This window comes from Mus caroli, unplaced genomic scaffold (genome assembly GCF_978045245.1).
Source record: "Mus caroli unplaced genomic scaffold, Mus_caroli_1 scaffold_5, whole genome shotgun sequence".
NCBI classification, from domain to species: domain Eukaryota; kingdom Metazoa; phylum Chordata; class Mammalia; order Rodentia; family Muridae; genus Mus; species Mus caroli.
This window is the reverse complement of record NW_028227260.1, coordinates 18,462,974-18,484,289: the sequence shown is the minus strand read 5'-3', so window position 1 is coordinate 18,484,289 and position 21,316 is coordinate 18,462,974. Positions and strand designations below refer to the sequence as shown.

At 38.5% G+C, this 21,316-nt stretch overlaps 1 non-coding gene across 1 annotated transcript; it reads right to left on the bottom strand.

Annotated features, from left to right (window-relative positions):
- Positions 1-9,712: 9,712 nt before the first annotated feature.
- On the bottom strand, positions 9,713-9,819 carry LOC115030128 (U6 spliceosomal RNA). Its single transcript, XR_015047207.1, has one exon. It is a non-coding gene; the product is annotated as a U6 spliceosomal RNA (small nuclear RNA).
- Positions 9,820-21,316: the final 11,497 nt, after the last annotated feature.

Below are 21,316 nucleotides of genomic sequence, written 5' to 3'. Positions count from 1 at the left end.
TGTTTTAGATCCATCCTTGCTTACAATTTTTCCAGTTTAGACTAGCTTCAAGCCTTTTAAGTTTATGGCAATAGTACATTAGAGACTGTATATTCTGACTTAGTGAGCTTAGTCATTTAATAGAGTCATAATGATTGTTCTCTTTTCTTTGGTGTGACCAGTCATTCTAACTCAATCTTAGACTGGTCTAATATTTAGTCCAATATTAGAGATTCCTATATTCTTAATTACCTACCAAGGTTAATTCAGAGCACATCCCCCACTTCCAGAGAGTTTCTGGCCTAACTTGTGCCTTGCTAATTTGCAACTGAATATAGTACCTGAACTTTCCCAAAAAAAGATTTGCATTGCTACTTTCTCATTGTCTAGATATTGTTTTTTTTCAAGCAGATCAATCAACATCCTCTGGCCTGACAGCAGTGGGCATACATCCCCGCCCCCAAGAGCATACAGGTGGTGACTGTTTTCATTCAAAGGACATTCCAGAATGTCTCATGGCTTTGGGTCTGATTTGAGATTTAGGTTTAGCTAGAAAGGCATATATTTCTAATACTAGAAGAGATTGGTTTTTATTCTGATAGACAGGCTTAGTCCCTTAGCTGGCCTCTGGTTTTCCACCCTTGGTGTTACTGCAAGGTCCCCTTAGTTCCTCAGGCTGTGGGAATAACAGAGATGAGGAGGATGACTTCCAGCTCCTATTTTAGCCACAAATCGTGGTGTTACTAATGACATAATTCTTGTCTAGGCCTTGCTAAATCTAAGGTTGACAATTCTCCTTTAGGAGCTGCACAATACTCAGAATTGTGCATACTGGTTCGTGATCATAAGAATACAGTATGGGTATTTCTTGGTGCAGAGATTTACTGCAGGGGAAGGTTCCAGCTTGACCATTTCTGAGTTCCCTGTGAGATACACCCGGATTGGATGGAGGTTGGTATCTATTTCCAGTTACAACCAAAAATATCTTTCTAAGACCTGCCTCCCCTCCCCAAAAGATACCAAGAGCCACAGGTGTGGGTCATGACAGCACCCACGGGAGGAATCCGGTCAATTTCCACCCAAGCCAAGGTTAAAAGCCCACTCATGTACGGATGAGAAAATCATTTGATCACCTCAGTTAAGCATGGCCTTATTAAACTTAATTAATGGGGGGGGGGAGAGGTTGGAGACCGTACTGTTAGAAGGGCAAGCCCTTCACAGCCTCCCACCCTAAAAAAGCCAGTTGGCCTTGTACTACGGAGCCGGTCATAACCCCCTTCTCCCTGTTCCCTGCCTGTCATCCAAAAATGCGGAGGAATATCCACTCAATGTTATTCATAATAAAGTGCATTTCAAATTCATACAGTCAACCTTTGCCAGGGATCCAACACCCTACTTAAAATTCAACTAGGAAGTTACCTATTCAGTACTAATTAGCATTATAAAGTCAGAGCCTACAGCCCAGGGCTATTCTGTTAGTTGTTTACTAGGAGAGAAAGGACAGTCTTATCCAGACACTGTTTACCATAAGAAAAGTTAGGAAATTCCATGGAGACGGGTGTTTTTTTTTCCCCTAAAAATTTTGGCAGAACTATTGAGCATAGATAATTTTTTTTTTTTGCCTCAGGCCAGCCTTTTCTTTTTTTATTAACAACAGAGAGGAGATGTAACCTCCCCCAGCCTGAAACCTGCTTGCTCAGGGGTGGAGCTTGCCTCTCAATCATTCTGCCATGCCCACTGCTGGAGCTTGCCGCTTTGCTGTTCCGAAGCCATCACGTGGTCACCCTGCTCCTGGACCCCAAGATTATTTGGCAGGAATCGGGCTCCCTTCCCCTGCTTCATAACTGCGTGCAGAATAGTAAAATTGAGCTTTGATCAGAATGACTGTCTTAACTGCATCTTTCTATCGCTGCCTAGCACTTCTTCTCTTCCAGGTTTCCAAAATGCCTTTCCAGGCTAGAACCCAGACATGTGAGCTGCTGGCCGGACACAACTTTAAACAGACTTACAACCCATTGAGAACCAGAAGTGGTCATTAAAATTTTCCCAACAAAAACAAAAAATCCCAGGGCCAGATAGTTTTGGCACATAATTCTACCACATGTTCAAAGAAGAGTTAATGCTATTTTTCTTCAACATATGCCATAAAATAGAAACAGAAGGAACATTGCCAATTCACTTTTTTGAGGCCACCTGACACACAAACCACACAAAGACTCAACAAAGAAAGGGAACTAGAGACAATTCACCCTATGAACATAGGTAAATATTCAATAAAATATTTGCAAACTGAATCTAAGAACACATTAAAAAGTTCACCCACTATGCTCAAGTAGGTTTCATCCCTGGAATATCAGGATGGCTTAACATATGTAAATTGACAAATATTACCTACTACAGAAACAAACTGAAAAACAACAACAACAACAACAACAACAACAACACATAGTCATCCCATTAAATGCAGAAAAGTCTGTTGACAAAAATCTTCAACTCTCATGATTCAAGTCCTGGAGAGATTAGGGATACAAGGGACAAACATAAATATATTAAAGGTAAGTCCAGATACAATATCAACTTAAATGGAGAGAAATTCAAAGCAATTCCATTACAATCAGGAATAAGATAAACTGTTTTCTCTCTCTCTCTCTCTCTCTCTCTCTCTCTCTCTCTCTCTCTCTCTCTCTCTCTCTCTCCCTCCCTCTCTCTGGATCTCTCTCCATATCTATTCAATATAGTACTTGAAGTTCTAACTAGAACAATAGAACAACTAAAGGAGATCAAGGGGATTCAAGTTGGGAAGGAAGAAGTCAAAGTATGTTAATTGCAGATGATATGATAGTATACATAAATGGCCTCAAAAATTTATCAGAGAACTCCTACAGCTGATAAACACCTTCTACAAAGTGGTTAGATACAAAATTAACCCAAAGAAATCAGTGGCCTCTTATATACAAATGATAAAAAGGCTGAGAAAAAAAATTAGGGAAACTCATCAGCACAGAAGACTTTCTGAATAGAACCCTTCTCCTATGCAGGCTCTAGGATGAACAATTATTAAACAGAACCTCATGAAATTGAAAACTTTCTACACAGCAAAGGACATTGTCATTCAGACAAAGGGTCAGCCTACAGGGTAGGAAAAGATTATTAACAACTGTACATCCAATATAGAGCTAATATCCAAAATATATAAAGATCCTAATAAAACTAGATATCAAAGAAACAAATAACCCAAGTGGTACTATGTGCTCAGCACCTCTAAAGTTCTTGTACTGTTAACAATTCTGGACATCTGGTTTAAAGATTTTTTTTTATAAGAATGCCATTGAAATAGAAGGCAAGAAATTTGACTGAGTATCTCAGCTGGGCTATGAGAGTGCATCTTTAAAGACAGAACTTATCTTAGATGTAAGCATTCAGATTTACCCTGTGACTTAGGTGAGAAGTTCTGATTGGTCAAAATTAGTACCTTGGATGAAGGTATGACCTTTGTTGACAGTGAATACAACCTCACAGATGATAAACCTTCCAGGGCAGCCTGGCTTGAATATATAATGTATGGGGAGGTATACAGGGTTGGGAGGGAACAATATCGCTATTGAAGCAGCAACATTTCTTTCTATGTATGTATCTGTGATGGTTTGTATATGCTTGACCCACAGAGTTGCACTTTTAGGAGGTGTAGCCTTGTTGTGGTAGGAGGGTCGCTGTGGATGTGAGCTTTAATACCTTCATTCTAGCTGTCTGTAAATCAGTCTCCTCATAGCAGCCTTCAGCTGAAGACATAGAACTCAGGTCGTCTGCACCATGCCTGCCTGGAAGCTGTCATGCTCCCACTTTGATGATACTGTACTAAATCTCTGAACCTGTAAGCTAGCCCCAACTAAATGTTGTCCTTATAAGAGTTGCCTTGGTCATGGTGTTTGTTCAGAGCAGTAAATCTCTAACTAAGACAGAAGTTGGTAGCAGGAACTGGGATATTGCTGCAATAGGCCTGACCATGTTTTTGTTTGGAAGAATGTGAATTAGGGGACTTTGGATTTAGAGAGCAATGGAATAATTTAAGTGGGGCTTAATGAGCTATCCTAATAGGAATATGGAAGACTTTGTTTCTATGACTGATTTGGACTGTGCAGACCTTGCCCAAGTTGTTTCAGTGGAGAAGAACTTCAGTGTGTAGCCTAGATACCTTTTTGTAGCATTTTGGTGAAGAATGTGTGTAGACCCCTGACTCACCAGCAAGAAAGATGCCACAACAGGATCCTTCTGCAACACGTTTATTGGGAGAGCATTTACTACGAATGCGAAAGACCCCGAGCCCCAGAACTGGCGCTGCTTATATAGGCCTAGGAGAGTCATGTCTACACCTGATTGGTTATCCTTTCAGTACTTCATTAACATGCCTCAGGAAAGGCAGTGACTCGGCAAAAAAACTCTTTTGCACATGCGCATATTGGTTGTTTACCCAAACTTATGGGTGGTGGCCAGCAGTAGCCAGCACCATCTTGTAATGGCGTATGTGGCTTCCCACAAATGTGGCTGCTTTTTCCCCTTGTCTGAAAAGTCTGCCTGAGGCTAAGGTGAAGAGATTCAGATTAATTGCATAGACAAAGGAAGTCTCAGAAATGTCCAGAATAGACTTTGTTCTTTGGTTAAGTCTCATGAAGAGCAATTTAAACAAACATAGCAAGATAAGAAGAGAAAAATATAAAATATATGGTTCGAGTATTAAAGGGGCTCCAGAAGTGAAATGGAGCTGAATCCTGTGTTCAAGGATATTAAATTGAACTAAGGTAGTAATGACCTTGGGGCAAGATACCACCCATCAAAATTAAAGCACAGGCTTGGCAGAGCAAGTCTATAAGGCCAGGATGCAAAGGCAAACAGATCTCCGACTTCAAGGCCAGCCTTGAAGAGAGCAGGTTGGAAGTGAAGAAAAGCTTAAGTCCAGGCATAATGGAATATGCCTTTAACCCCAACATTATTAGAGACAGAACCATGTAGATCTTTAAGTTCAAGGTCAATCTACAGAACAAGTTCCAGAAAAGCCACGCTTAGGCAGTAGATTTAGAACACAGAAAGCTAGTGATAAGGTAATAGAACAAAGGGGCCTTGTTCCAGCTACTGCAAGTAGCAAAACTCAGCAGCTTTGGCCATGTGGTTGTGGCTTTACAGTGAAAAACAGAAGGGACTACTGGGACAGCTGATGCTGGTTAGCTGGAGCTAAGAAATTAGTGGTGATAAAGAAAAGACCAGCATCACTGAGGTGAAATCTTCTGGGAAGTGTTTTTGTGAGAGCACAAAGAAGCTGTACTCCAGAGATAGCCTATGTTGTACCTCCTGCTGCAGCACACTTGGTAATCACCAAAGTGGTACTGGTTTTGAAGGTATGAAGGGGTCATGGAGTGCATCTGAGGCTTGGTGTTGTAAGAGGCCAGGGAAGGCCATTGGTGAAAGTAGAGCCTCAGTGGCAGTTGATGGCCCAGAACTGAAGGGGACATACAAAGGATTTGAGTATCAGCACCATGATGAGAACATATGAGATGCTATTAGTGAAGCCTGGTTGCACTGGAAGACTCCAGAGTACCGGAGTTGCCAGTACCATAGAATGATCATCAAGAACAGAAGTGGCAGTGGAGTGAATCAACCTTAGGTTAGAGTGCTACAGAGGGCAGAGCTAGAGAAGTGACTCAAGCCATTTATAGATGCTCGACCTGCAGGACTTAAACAACAGGATTCTCAAAGGAAGGGAGCTACAACTACAAATTTTGGGATCTGGCAAATACAGAAGTGGATGCTCACAGTCATCTATAGGATGGAACACAGGGCCCCCAATGGAGGAGCTAGAGAAAGTACCCAAGGATCTGAAGGGGTCTTCAACCCTATAGGAGGAACAACAATATGAACTAACCAGTACCCCCAGAGCTCACGTCTCTAGCTGCATATGTAGCAGAAGATGGCCTAGTTGGCCACCAGTACAGGGGAACGCCAGGGCCAAGAAGTGGGAGTGGGTGGGTAGGGGAGCAGGGAGTGGGGAGGGTATAGGGAACTTTCAGGATAGCATTTGAAATGTAAATAAAGAATATATCTAATTAAAAAAAAGAAGAAAATTGCAGAAAAAAAAGAAGACATGAAGGAAGGAAGCACAACAAAAATTCTGTCCAAGCCTTGTTTATTTAGTGGAAATGGGGAGATTTTTATTTTATTTTTATTGGATATTTTCTTTATTTACATTTCAAATGTTACACACTTTCCTGGTTTTCCCTCCAAGAACTACCCTCCCCTTATCCTCTCCTCCCTTCCTGTATTCACCAACACACCCACTCCCACTTGCTGGCCCTGGCATTTCCCTACACTGGTGCATAGAGCCTTCATAGGACAAAGGGCCTCTCCCTCCATTGGAGTTTGACTAAGCCATCTCTGCTGCATATACAGCTAAAACCATGAGTCCTCTTTGGTTGGTGGTTTAGTCCCAGGGAGGTCTGGAGGTACTGGTTAGTTCATATTGTTGTTAATCCTATGGGGCTGCAAACCCCTTCAGCTCCTTAGGTCCTTTATCTAACTCATTCATTGAGAACCCAGTGCTCAGTCCAATGGATGGTTGTGAGCATCCATTTCTATATTTGTCAGGCACTGGAAGAGCCTCTCAGAAGAGAGCTATATCAGACTCTTGTCAACAAGCACTTTCTGGCATCCACAACAGTGTCTGGATTTGGTGATTGTATATGGGATGGATCCCCAGGTGAGTCAGTCTCTTAATGGTTATTTCTTCAGTCTCAGCTCCACATTTTGTCTCTTTAACTCCTTCCATGGGTATTTTGTTCCCCCTTCAAAGAAGGACTGAATTATCCACACTGTGGTCTTCCTTCTTCTTGAACTTCATGAGGTCTGTGAATTGTGTCTTGGGTATTTCAAGCTTCTAGGCTAATATCCACTTATCAGTGAGTGTATACCATGTGTGTTCTTGTGTGATTGGTTTACCTCACTTGGGATAATATCTGCCATATCCATCCATTTGCCTAAGAATTTCATAAATTCATTGTTTTTAATAGCTGAGTAGTACTCCATTATGTAAATGTACCACATTTTCTGTATCCATTTCACTGTTGAGGGATATCTGGGCTCTTTCCAGCTTCTTGCTATTATAAATAAGGCTTCTATGAATATACTGGAGCATGTGTCTTTATTACATGTTGGAGCATCTTCTGGGTATATGCCCAGTAGTGGTATTTATAGGTCCTCAGATAGTACTATGTCCAATTTTCTGAGGAAACAACAAACTGATTTCTGGAGTGGTTGTACCAGCTTGCAATCCCACCAGCAATGGAGGAGTATTCCTCTTTCACCACATCCTTGCCAGCATCTGCTGTCACTGGAATTTTTGATCTTAGCCATTCTGACTGGTATGAGATAAAATCTCTGGGTTGTTTTGATTTTCATTTCCCTGATAACTAAAGATGTTGAACATTTTTTTTTTTTTTTAGGTTCTTCTCAGCCATTCGGTATTCCTCAGTTGAGAATTCTTTGTTTAGCTCTGTCCCTCATTTTTAATATCCTATAGGGTTGCAGACCCCTTCAGATCCTTGGGTACTTTCTCTAGCTCCTCCATTGGGGGCCCTGTGTTCCATCCTATAGATGACTGTGAGCATCCACTTCTGTATTTGCCAGGCACTGGCATATCCTCACAAAAGACAGCTATATCAGGGTCCTTTCAGCAAAATCTTCCTGCTGTATGCAATAGGGTCTGGGTTTGGTGACTGATTATTGGATGGACTCCTGAGTGGGGCAGATTCTGGATGATTCATCCTTTCAGCTCATCTCCAAACCTTGTCTCTAACTCCTTCAATGGGTATTTTATTCCATATTCTATTTTGAGGAATAATTTCAGGAGAGTTGGAATTAGGTCTTCTTTGAAGGTCTGATAGAACTCTGCACTCAACTCATCTGGTCCTGGGCTTTTTTTGGTTGGGAGAGTATTAATGGCTGCTTCTATTTCTTTAGGGGAAATGGGACTGTTAAGATCGTTAACCTGATCCTGATTTAACTTTGGTACCTGGTATCTGTCTAGGAAGTTGTCCATTTCATCCAGGCTTTCCAGTTTTGTTGAGTACAGCCTTTTGTAGAAGGATCTGATGGTGTTTTGGATTTCCTCAGGTTCTGGTCTTATGTCTACTTTTTCATTTCTGATTTTGTTAATTAGGATACTGTCCCTGTGCTCTCTAGTTAGTCTGGGTAAGGGTTTATCTATCTTGTTGATTTTCTCAAAGACCCAGCTCCTGGTATGGTTGTTTCTTTGAATAGGTCTTTTTGTTTCCACTTGTTTGATTTCAACCCTGAGTTTGATTATTTCCTGCCTTCTACTCCTCTTGGGTGAATTTGCTTCCTTTAGTTCTAGAGCTTCTAGGTGTGCTGTCAGACTGCTAGTGTATGCTCTCTGTAGTTTCTTTTTGGAGGCACTCAGGGCTATCAGTTTTCCTCTTAGGACTGCTTTCATTGTGTCCCATAAGTTTGGGTATGTTGTGATTTTATTTTCATAAACTCTAAAAAGTCTTTTATTTCTTTCTTTATTTCTCCCTTAACCAAGGTATCATTGAGTAGAGTGTTGTTCAGTTTCTACGTGAATGTTGGCTTTCTATTATTTATGCTGTTATTGAAGATCAGCCTTAGTGTGTGTTGATCTGATAGGTTGCATTGGATAATTTCAATATTTTTGTATCTGTGGAGGCCTGTTTTATGACCGATTATATGGTCAATTTTGGACAAGGTACCATGAGGTGCTGAGAAGAAGGTATACTCTTTAGTTTTAGGATAAAATGTTTGTATAGATTTCTGTTAAATCCATTTGTTTCATAGCTTCTGTTAGTTTCTCTGTGTCTCTTTTCAGTTTCTGTTTCCAGTGTCTGTCCATTGCTGAGAGTGGGATGTTGAAGTCTCCTACTATTATTGTGTGTAGGGCAATGTGTGCTTTGATCTTTAGTAAAGTTTCTCTGATGAATGTGGATAACCTTGCATTTGAAGCATAGATGTTCAGGATTGAGAGTTCATCTTAGGAAAATTTACCTTTGATGAGTATGAAGTGTCTCTCCTTGTATTTTGTGATAACTTTAGGTTGAAAGTTGTTTTTATTCAATATTAGAATGGGTACTCCAGCTTGTTTCTTGGGACCATTTGCTTGGAAAATTGTTTTCCAGTCTTTTACTCTGAGGTAGTGGCTGTCTTTGTCACTGAGGTGGGTTTCCTGTATGGAACAAAATGTTGGATCCTGTTTATGTAACCAGCTTGTTAGTCTATATCTTTTTTTTATTGTGGAACTGAGTCCATTGATATTAAGGTATATTAAGGAAAAGTAATTGTTTCTTTATGTTATTTTTGTTGTTAGAGTTGGAATTCTGCTCATGTGGCTATCTTCTTGTATGTTTGTTGAAAGACTACTTTCTTGGTTTTTCTAGGGTGTAATTTCCCTCCTTGTGTTGGAGTTACCCCTTTATTATCCTTTGAAGGGCTAGATTTGTGGCAAGATATTATGTAAATTTGGTTTTGTCATGGAATACCTCAGCTTTTCCATCTATGATAATTGAGAGTTTTGCTGGGTATAGTAGCCTGGGCTGGCATTTGTGTTCTCTTAGGGTCTGTATGGCATCTGCCCCAGATTTTTTGGTTTTCATAGTCTCTGAGGAGAAGTCAGGTGTAATTATGATAGGTCTGCCTTCATATGTTACTTGACCTTTTTAAAAATATGGAATCCTTCATGAATTTGCATATCATCATTGCATAGGGGCCATGCTAATCTTCTCTGTATCTTCCAATTTTAGTGAGCACAATGTGGGGCTTTAAAATCTGAAAACCGAGAATCTAATTTGCTCAGGTACACAGGCCAAACTGGTGGTGACATTAATGTAAAAGGAATGTCACCATTGTAAAAAGGTCCAGAAAGTAATGTCCTCATTTTGAAGGGAAAGGATTGCCCTCATTGTAAAGGGAAAGGAATTCCCTCATTCTAAAATTGTCTGAACAGAAGCAAGATAGTGGAAAAAGCAAAAGAGTGTGAGATAATAGCCCATGGACAGGATTCCAGGGGCTTCTGAGTCCCAACTTGTAGGAGACAAGAAGATCATGTGTGTATCCCAGGCATTGAAACAAGAAGCTGTAGCATTGAAGTTGCCTTGGAGATCCCAAGATGTTTGAGATACCAGAGCCATGGCCTATCTGCTGAGGATATCTACTAACATGGAATGGAATCAGCCAAGGAGGAAGAAGTTTGTTGCAGTCAACAAAGATGAAAAAGGAGTTAGAGATCTGAAGACCTCCTTGACATCAGAAATGGAGATGCAGATTTTGGAGTTTTCCCAGCTGGTTTCCTGTCTTGCTTTGGGGATTACAGTTAATTGATTAAATGAATCTCAGAAGAGACCTTGAATTTTGGACTTTTAATATTGTTGAGACTGCTATGGAATTATGTTATGGTTAGGTATGGCCCCATAGACTCATGTGTTTGAACAAGCCTATGGGGGCCATGGTGTGGAATGTGATGCTTTATATATATGCTTGGCCCAGGGAGTGGCATTGTTAGGAGGTGTAATCTTGTTGGCTTAGCTGTGTCACTATGGGAGTAGGCGTTAATACCTTTATCCTAGGTGCCTGAAAGTAAGTCTCCCCATAGCATTCAGAGGAAGGGATAGAAATCTCAGGTCCTTCTGTACCATGCTGGCCTGGAATCTGTCATGTTCCTGCCTTGATGATAATGGACTGAATCTCTGAACCTGTAAGCCAGCCCCAATTAAGTGTTGTCATTATAAGAGTTGTCTTTGTCATGGTGTCTGTTCATAGCAGTAAAACCCTAAATAAGAGAGTATCCTATGGGGGCTTGCTTATGAGGCTTCCGGGTGATGCCAACACAACCTACATTATCTTCCAATGAAGAATCTGAAATTCTGGACCTTGTGGGAAAACAACCTTGTTGCTTAGTCACTCAATTCATGGGCATAGTTTAAGCCTGAGTAGAAGCTGACAATATTTGCCTGTGAAAGAGACTGGGCTCTATATCCAATGTGGGTACATATTCAGTTTGTCTGAATTCAAGAACAAAACTGAATTGTTTGTAAAAGTGGGAAAGCTTAACATGAGTCTTAAGTTGTTCATTTTTTTCAAATTAAAGTTTTCTTTTTCAGTAGTAAGAGGAAAACCAGTTTCAGAGAGTATATATATCAAAAATAAAAGATTTCAATTAATCAGGTTAAACATACTGTCAAATACTTCAAGAAACTAAAAAAAAAAAAAAAAAACCCAGTCCAAAAATTAAGTTAAATGTCAAAGATCAGAAAGATACATAAGCAAAATAGAGACAACAAACACAATACAAAAGGTTAATGAAGCAGAGTTGGTTCTTTGAATGTGTAAATGAAATGAATAAATTCATTGACAAATCAAGAAAAGTGGTGACAATATAAAAAAATGAGAGCTGAAAAAGTTGAAATTATACCAAATACCATAAAGACACAATTATTGTTAAAAGTTATTGTGAAAAACTGTGTGGCAAAAATTAAAGCAAACCAAACCAAAACAAAAGAAATGAATAAGTATCTGGACACATATAGCCTGCCAAAATTGAACCCATATGGACATTTAAAAATGTGACCAGACTATTTTTCCAACAGAAAGGACTCAAAGATACAGATCAGAACCAGAATCAGCTAAAACCTTTATAGGCCATTTCTAGATGATTCCACTGCACTCCATGTTTCAAAACCGCAGCACCAACTGGAGGCTGAGTGTTCAAAAACAAGCCATGGGGGTTATTTCAATACATATTATAAGAGATGAATTAAATGCATCTGGAATGATTTTCTCATTTTTCATTTCATGGAAGTTTGGGAAGTATTGGAGTTTAAAGAATATTCCATGCATCTTAGTCAGAGTTTCTATTGCTGTGATAAATACCATGACCAAACACAAGTCAGAAAAAAAAGACTTATATCACAGTCCTTCATTGAGGGAAGTCAGGGCAGGATCCTGGAGGCAGGAGTCAATGCAGATGCCATGGAGGATGCTGCTTACTGGCTTGCTTTTCACAGTTTACTTAGCCTGCACACCTATATTGTATCCAAGACTACCATGGGAGGGATGGCATAACCCTCAATAGGCTGGGGCCTTCCCCTTTGATTACTAATTAAGAAAATTCTCTGAAGACTTGCCTGCAGTCTGATCTTATACATATATTTTCTTTTCTCAGAGACTATAATTTATGTCATGTTTGCATAATACTAACCAGCACAACTAAGCCATTGTCATCTTGACACACAAACAAGTTATTGTTAAGCCACAACTTTTCCTTTCCTGTTTATCCCTAAGACCACACATTAATAAAGACATCACAATACAGAATTATTTTACAAAGTTAAAAAGTCCCACAGCCTTACTAATTCATGCAGTTTTAATTTTGTATTTTTAGAAATATCCTGTCTCTTAAAATCTAAAACTCTCAAATCTCCTCTTGAAAAATTTGAAGTCTTTCGACTCTGGGATTCTGTAAAATTAAGAATGAATACTTTATTTCTTCAAGAGGGAAGAACCAGGGCATAGTCCCAGTCAGATCAAAGCAAACTCAAATTTAAACAGCATAAATAACACAATGTCCAATAATCTGGGATCTACTAATGATTTTCTGGGCTTTTCCAAGTGGACTTCAGTCATTTGTCGAGCTCTGCCCTCAGCAGCACACACACAGCTTGTCTTCGATGCTCAGGCTAGATCCTTTCTTCTACTACTGTTGTTCTTAGTGTTTATCCTGTGGTCCTGGCATCTCCAAAATGATAGATCTTCTGCTGTTATTGGGCTACCGGGATTGCATCTCCTGTGTTCACTTCATGGTGCCAAGCTTCAACTTCTATGTGTGGCCCCTTTGGTACTGAGACTTCAGCTGCTATTGAGGCTGCACCTTCATCAATGGCCTTTCCTGGCCACTTACAATGCCAAGCCTCAGCTGTTCTTCATAAACCCTTTACGCTTTCTAAATCAGTACTACAGGATTACTCTTGTACTACCAAGCTTGGCTGCGAGTGCAAGGTACAACTGTGGTCACTTCTGGAAAACAGCTTCTGGATGTTGACTCTCAGGAAACACTTCCCAGAAGATTTCACCTCAGTGATGCTGGTCTCTTCTTAATCACTGCTAATTCCTTAGCTGCAGCTAACCAGCATTAATTATTCCAGTAAAGCAACGGTTTAATTTCTCTGGTACTGGTCTCTTGTTAATCCTGACTGACTCTTCAGCTGTAGCTGACTAGTATGACAGAAACTTAATTTAACACAGTAAACATGCAACAGCTCCAATAGTGTTTATGTAAGTCTCACAGTTCCCTCTGGAGGTTCACAAGTCAACCTTCTATTATTTACATGTCTGTCAACAATCTTGTCTTCCAAGTTCCCACAGAACAGTTCACCAAGTTTTGAACAGTCAGTGGTTTTTCTTGCCCAAAGTTCCAAAGCCCTTCCACAATCCTCTCAAAAGCAACATGATCATGTCTGGCACAGCAATACCCTATAATCCTTTTATCAATTTCTGTCAGATGACTATAGATAGATGTGTCAAGTTGACATCAAATTAGCCAACACACTATGGGTGAGTGAGAAGAATGTGTATTCTTCAGTATGTGGTTTCTAAATAAAATAATTTCTTAAAAAATAAAAACCAAAACAAACAAACAAACAAACAAACCTCCCATAGGAATGCCGAGAGGGCCATTCCACAAATAACTCTAGATTCTGTCACATTCACAATTAGCATTAACCATCATAAATTTCTGTTTGATCAACTCATTCTATGGTATCATTCATTTCAATATTTTCAGTTTACTTTTGTTGAAGTGGTCTATTGATGGATGTGCTATATTGAGATAACAAAGTATTAATGCTTGGAGATTAATCTACATCTTTGTGTTCATAGCATTTGCTTCATGAAATTAGTTGTGCCTGTGTTCTGTGTGTATGTTTAGAATGTCCTCTTGATGGATTATTTTTCTTTTAATCAGTATGAAGTGCCTATGTGAATGTCCTCTGAGTAGTTTTGGTTAGGAGCCTTGTTTTGTTATATATTAGCACAGCAACACCAGATTGTTTCTCCATCCTTTATCGTAAAGTAGTATATGCTTTTTACGATGAGGTATATTTCTTAGAAACACCACATACATGCATTTCGTATTTTAAACCACTCTGGTAGTCTGTATCTTTTGATTGGGAAATTAAGACCATTAATATTCAAAATTGTTATGCAAAGGTGTATCCATTCATTTTGTTGATTTTATAGAATTTAGTGTTTTTCTATTTCTCATTTACTTAATTACTATTCTGGTGTGATATGTTCTTTCCTGTAGTATCATGGGTATGTTTATCTTTTGTTAGATTTTGAAAGATTCCTGCAAATATCACTTGCAGAGCTAGCTTAATGATTATAAACTATTTTAGCTTGTTTTTAATCATGGAAAGTTTTTCTTTATCTTTCAGCTACGACAGTTTTGATGAAATAAGTCATCTGAGTTGGCACCTGTGTTCTTTCCAAATTTGAAAATTGCCATTCCAATCACTGTTAGCTTTTAAATTTCTGTTAATAAACCTGCTTTTACTCTGATGTGTATGCCTTCATATATGACTTGGTATTCTTCTTGTAGATTACAAAATACTTTTTTCTTACTCTGTATATTTTATGTTTTAAGTTTAGAACAGCACAGGGAATTTCCTTTATGGTTTTGTCTTGTTTCTTGTTATAAATACCTCTTATATGAGAATCTTTTCTCCAAGATTTAGGAAATCCTTTGCTTTTATTTTTAGTGAAAATGCTTTGTATTCCTTTAGCATGACATTCTTATTTTCTTATGCAAATAATTAATAGAATTTTTATAGTATAGCATAGATTTGGAATGCTCATTTTGTACCTTACAATTAATTTATCTTGTCACTATTTGAATGTTCTAATTCCTCTATCTTTACTTCAAGACCTAACATTTTTTCGTTCTGTGATCCATTCCATTGGTGAGGTTTTCTGTGGCCCTTTTTCTTTGATATATTTTTATTTTTCATCTCTAGTACTTCAGTTATTTTTTTCTTCTTTATTTTTCTTTGTTGGATTATGATAAACCAGCCAGCCTTCATTTTAAGGCTTAAAAGATATCTTATAGGAAAGACAAACTAGATTCATTCCCATTTATAATTAAATCTGTTTCTCAAGTATTGGACTACATCTCACCTGTAACCTTAATCTACAAGTGGTTCTATATTGCCTGTTCCAGGAAACTGCAATCATACCTTTGTTTCAAAAAACTGCAACCTTGCCTTTGATTCAAAAGGTTGTTATGACTACCTGTTGCTATGAGTACCTATTGTTATGAATACCTGTTGTTATGATCACCTTGCAGTCATGTCAAGTCTTTGTTTCAACAGTTGAAAATATTAAAATCATGTTTTACAAACATCATTACTGATAATTTTTCTCACCATGCTTGAAATTATCATTTTCTTAATGTTTATCTTCAAAGACCTTTTGCTATTTTGAAGTTTTCAAAATATACTTACTGATAAAATAATTTCTCTCCTAGATACACTGATAATCTTTTAAAAATAAACTGATTGTTAGACAATGTACACAAATGTTTAGTGTGTTTTAAATACTCTCTCACTATGTCAGGTGGTACCATACAATGGCTTTTGAATATATTTTTTAATGATTCATTTTTAATATTTCCTGCTGTTTTACTATGCTTAACTCCCAAAGAATATTTCATATGTTTTAAAACAATTTAATATTCAACATTAGATATAGGATCATCAGTTATGGATAGTATTAAATATTCATTAATGATATTTTTAGGGTATGAAAGGATATGAATATAAAAGTCGAACAATTTTTTATGTATTATTTGATTCTCAAAATACTCAATATTATTAATATGTTTGATTATAAAATGCATTTAAATAATAAAAAAATAATAAAGAAGAAAATAAACACATATACACACACACAAAGTAAACCCAATTATAATACCTTATGTGGTGATTTAAATTTGAATTAATTTATAAATACCAGAATAAAATGTATGTGTTTATATGAATATGTTTCGGGGATGATATCAAGCTACATTAATACATATAAGAGGTTATAGCTTCTGTAGTGAGGATTTTTTGTTCTTTTTCTTTGAGAAAGCAGTTAGCAATAATTATGAGTATTTGAAACTGAAAAAAAAACTTTATTAAACAGGACTATACTTCAGGCACACTCACCTGAAATGTTAACTAAGTGGCATATTAATTATGAACATTCTTTTGGATGGAATGATTTAAATCTGATGCTTTCAAATCTTAATTTTTTAAATGTATGCTGAGGGAAAAAACATCCTGTTGCAGGATTTACAGGAAAGATAAGGGATGACTGAAGTGTTAAAATATGCCTTCATCAAATACACAGCCATTTTCTAAACTGCATTTTGCTAAGTAAACATCAAATTTATTTATTTATTTATTTATTTATTTGTCAACGTTATGTCTGCATATATGCCTGCATGCCAGAAGAGGGCACCAGATCACATTATAAGTGGTTGTGAGCCATCATGTAGCTGCTGGGAATTGAACTCAGGACCTCTGGAAGAGTAGTCAGTGCTCTTAAACTCTGAGCCTATTCTTCAGTCATCTGCAAACGTCAAATAAATAAAATCAATTTTAAGATTGGCCTGAATACAGAGATACTTTTTCCTGATTTCTTGGCTTCCACCCATACAGAATATATATACGTTATTTCAAGCCGATATCAACTAATTTTGCTGCTGGATTAGTTGCTAATAGATTTCAAACTTAAGTTTTAGAGGAAAAAGCCAAACTTTACACTGAACACTCCTCAAAGTCTGATGTGACTGACTGGAATTTCAGTGACTGGGGAGGTTGGAATGTTGCAGGTCCAGGGTCTAATTGCAAGTTATCTTGGATTATCTGTAGAGCCCTAAATAGCCATTTATTGTCTACCTTTGTTTATGACACAAATTCTTATCACTATGACTTGAAACCTTTGGAATGCATTAGTTTGAGGAACCATTAGCTTCTACCATCTGAAAAGCTAAGAATGTTATTATACTGCATCTGAGACCTATAGCAGAGGTTTCCCTGCTTTGCCTACCTACTGTCTCTATCAATGTATTTAATTGATTGACTTATTTGTTTACTTTTGAGACAAGGTCTTACTCTGTATCCCTGGCTATACTGGAATTCATATGTTGACCAGGTTTACCTGAAACTCACCCTGCCTATGTCTTCTGCATGCTAAAATTAAAGGTGTACACCACCTTATGTGGTGAACATGTGAAATATATGAAATATGTGGCACCAGCAACACATTTCAAAAGCATTTGACTTATGTTTTTCTTTATTCTGTTCCCATTAAAAACTTCATTAACATGTTATTATGTTGAAACTTAGATTTTCAATAAGGAAAATTCATGTTCCTGGGACATGATTACTTGTATTGGGCTCTAGAATAAACTCTTAGACTCTGAGCTGAGAAACTTTTATATTGGCACATATCTTTTGTTGTAATATCACAATATTGGATATTTTTATCTCTAATTTGGTGTGTGTGTGTGTGTGTGCATGCGTGTGTATATGTGTATGTGTGCACTGCAAGATTATAAAGATAACACCAGTATTTTCACAAACAGTCAATATTAGATTTTGAGTCTTCATTCATTATACCATTTAACTGAACATCTATGTTCATAACAGAAATTACTCTTTTAATGCAATTTATGTAATTTATGTATACAATGCTATAATTATATAATGTGATACTCTGCAACTCTGACAGATGCAGCATATTGAAAATTCTATTTGAAATTAGTTTTCAGATGCATTTTTAATTAATATGGAACAACTGTGTGTGTGTGTGTATTTAACAATACCTGAAGCATATTGTTACCAAGGAAAACTCCCTTTGGGGAGTTCTTATTCTCATTAAATAAAGAATTTTAAAACAGAATCAAACAGAAGCTTGAGGACAATTTTTCTTAGTGTCTGAGAGGAAAACAACAGGACAGGCAAGGTGTAGGTGTTGACAGGTGCCTGGAGGAAGGTGATGGAGAAGGGGAAGAAAGGGGGACCCTTTGCAATTGACTTAGTTAGTATGCAGCCATAATTCAGAGCGGGTAGTGGAGCAGAGAAACAGCAAAAAGCCCAGAGCATGAAGAAACATTCCCAATCTTTGATCAGTATTCAAAAGTAAAAGATAGAAAGATGAAAAGGGGAAAGTTATGAAGTTCTAAGTAACTAAATTAAAGAGGCAGGTTTTTGTTTGTTTGTTTGTTTGTTTTTTCAGCTACATGTGGAAGCACTGCAAAACAATGCAATGATGGAGAGGCTTCTAGGAAAGAGAAATGATTACCTTACTAAAGAACTGATTAGTGCTCCTTACTCTTTAGCACCTTCAGATAACTCAGATTTTCTGGCCAAGTGATTAACAGGCTAGGCTTCCTCAACTCTTAAAAGGAGGAGAGAATGGTATGCAATGTTTCCTGTAAGCTTAGAATTTCAGGTCTCCCTCCACCCAAGGATAGATTTGGAAATGGGATTTAAAATTCTTCTTTGGACTTAGAGGAAGTAGCTTTGCTTTGGACCACAACAATGCCCAGATACCCCCATCTTTTTTATAAGGCATTTCAAGGAGTAGCATAATTGATATTTATCTTTCTAGTATTACCAAAGAAACTAGAGGTGTGGTCCACCCCCAATGGTTTCCAAAGGTGATAATCCCTGTAACAGCATAATAGAGTTTCTGAATCAAGGAGAAGGGGAGGAAGAGGGGGAAAGGAGTGTGGGAGGGAGTGACCGGGAAAGGGCAGTGAGTGGGATGTAAAGTGAATAAGTAAAAAATCAAATCAAATAAATCCATATTGTGCTTTGCTCCTTCCTTCCTTCCTTCCTTCCTTCCTTCCTTCCTTCCTTCCTTCCTTCCTTCCTTCCTTCCTTCCTTCCTTTTTTCCTTCCTTCCTTCCTTCCTTCTTTCCTTCCTCCCTCCCTCCCTCCCTCCCTCCCTCCCTCCCTCCCTCCCTCCCTCCCTCCCTTCCTTCCTTCCTTCCTTCCTTCCCTCCCTCCTTTCTTCTGTTCTTATTTTTAATAAAGAAATCATATTACCTCATTGTTACACAAAAACGTTAGTGATATGGAGCAACGGGTATCTTCAAGAGAACTGATGGAGGTATTCTTTCTCACCTCAGGTGAGCATAAATAAGTTTACAATGGTTCAGGACATAACAGCCACAAAAAAGCATCCTTAACCCAGTGATTTCTGGCTCTTTTGTCTTGTAAACTTAAAGAATTTCAATTCACACATGATAAGAGGGTGATAGTTGTTATAGGATTTTACGTGAAAGCTTAAGAGAAATAAAGAGTAGAGCTTTGGTATAGCAAAAGCAAGCCCTAGAAAATGGGTTGCGATGGGGCTAGAACGTTACCTCTCTCAGATCCTTATCATATCTACAGGTAAATCAGCTTTCCTGAGGATCTCCCAGACAGGTGCTGATAAGACTACATGGATCAATACTGTATTATTTCATTTTTTGGACATTTTATTTTATGGGGCTACAGAGATGAGCCACTGCTTAAGAGTACTTTCCTGGGTGTTTTGTTCCCAATTCTAAGAAGGGGCAAAGTGTCCACACTTTGGTCTTCATTCTTCTTGTGTTTCATGTGTTTTGCAAATTGTATCTTGTATCTTGGGTATTCTAAGTTTCTGGGCTAATATCCACTTATCAGTGAGTACATATTGTATGAGTTCTTTTGTGATTGGGTTACCTCACTCAGGATGATACCCTCCAGGTCCATCCATTTGCCTAGGAATTTCATAAATTCATTCTTTTTAATAGCTGAGTAGTACTCCATTGTGTAAATGTACCACATTTTCTGTATCCATTCCTCTGTTCTGCAACCCTATAGGTGGAACAACAATATGAACTAACCAGTACCGCCGGGGCTCATGTTTCTAGCTGCATATGTAGCAGAAGATGGCCTAGTCAGCCATCACTGGGAAGAGAGGCTCCTTGGTCTTGCAAACTTTATATGCCTCAGTACAGGGGAATGCCAGGGCCAAGAAGTGGGAGTGGGTGTGTAGGGGAATTGGGGGGGAGGGCGTGGCGGACTTTTGGGATAGCATTGGAAATGTAAATGAAGAAAATACCTAATAAACAACAACAACAACAAAAGAGTACTTCCTGCATACTTCACTCCTTCTTAGAATGGGGAACAAAATACCCATGGAAGGAGTTACAGAGACAAAGTTTGGAGCTGAGATGGAAGGATGAACCATCCAGAGACTGCCCCACCCAGGGGATCCATCCCATATACAACCACCAAACCCAGACACTATTGCATATGCCAGAAAGATTTTGCTGACAGGACCCTGATATAGCTCTCTCTTGTGAGGCTATGTCAATACCTGGCAAATACAGAAGTGAATGCTCATAGTCATCTATTGGATGGAACACAGGGCCCCAGTTGAAGGAGCTAAAGAAAATACCCAAGGAGCTAAAGGGGTTTGCAACCCTATAGGAAGAACAACAATATGAACTAACCAGTACCCTCCAGAGCTGTGACTCTAGCTGCATATGTAGCAGAGGATGGCCTAGTTGGCCATCAATGGGAGGAGAGGCCCTTGGTCTTGCAAAGATGATATACCCCAGTACAGGGGAATGGCAGGGCCAGAAAGCAGGAGTGGGTGGTTTGGGGAGCAGGGCAGGCGGAGGGAATAGGGGGCTTTGGGGATAACGTTTGAAATGTAAATGAAGAAAATATCTAATAAAAATATGCCACAAAAATGTAAAGGAAAGACAGAAAGAAAGAAAAGAAAAGAAGAGAAGAGAAGAGAAGAGAAGAGAAGAGAAGAGAAGAGAAGAGAAGAGAAGAGAAGAGAAGAGAAGAGAAGAGAAGGGAAGAGTACTTCCCACACTTCCCAGAAGACCCCAGCTCATGCCATTTGTCATTCCAGCTCTAGGATATCAGACACATCCTTCAGGTTTGTGCTGATTAGAGGGCACCCTCACACATGTGGCTCATGTATGTATGTATGTATGTATGTATGTATGTATGTATGCATGTGTGAGGGGTGTGTGTGTGAGAAAGTGCAGGTTCTTGTGGAGGCCAGAAGATGTCAGTGGATGGGTGGAGTACAGGTGCCTGGAAAAGGCAGAAGGGAGGAGTGGACATATGGTTATGTTGGGAACAAACAAAAGAAACATATTCTCAGTACTACTACTTCATATTCAGACTCTATTTAATCATAGGGAGAAACTAAATTCAAGGTTACAGAACCT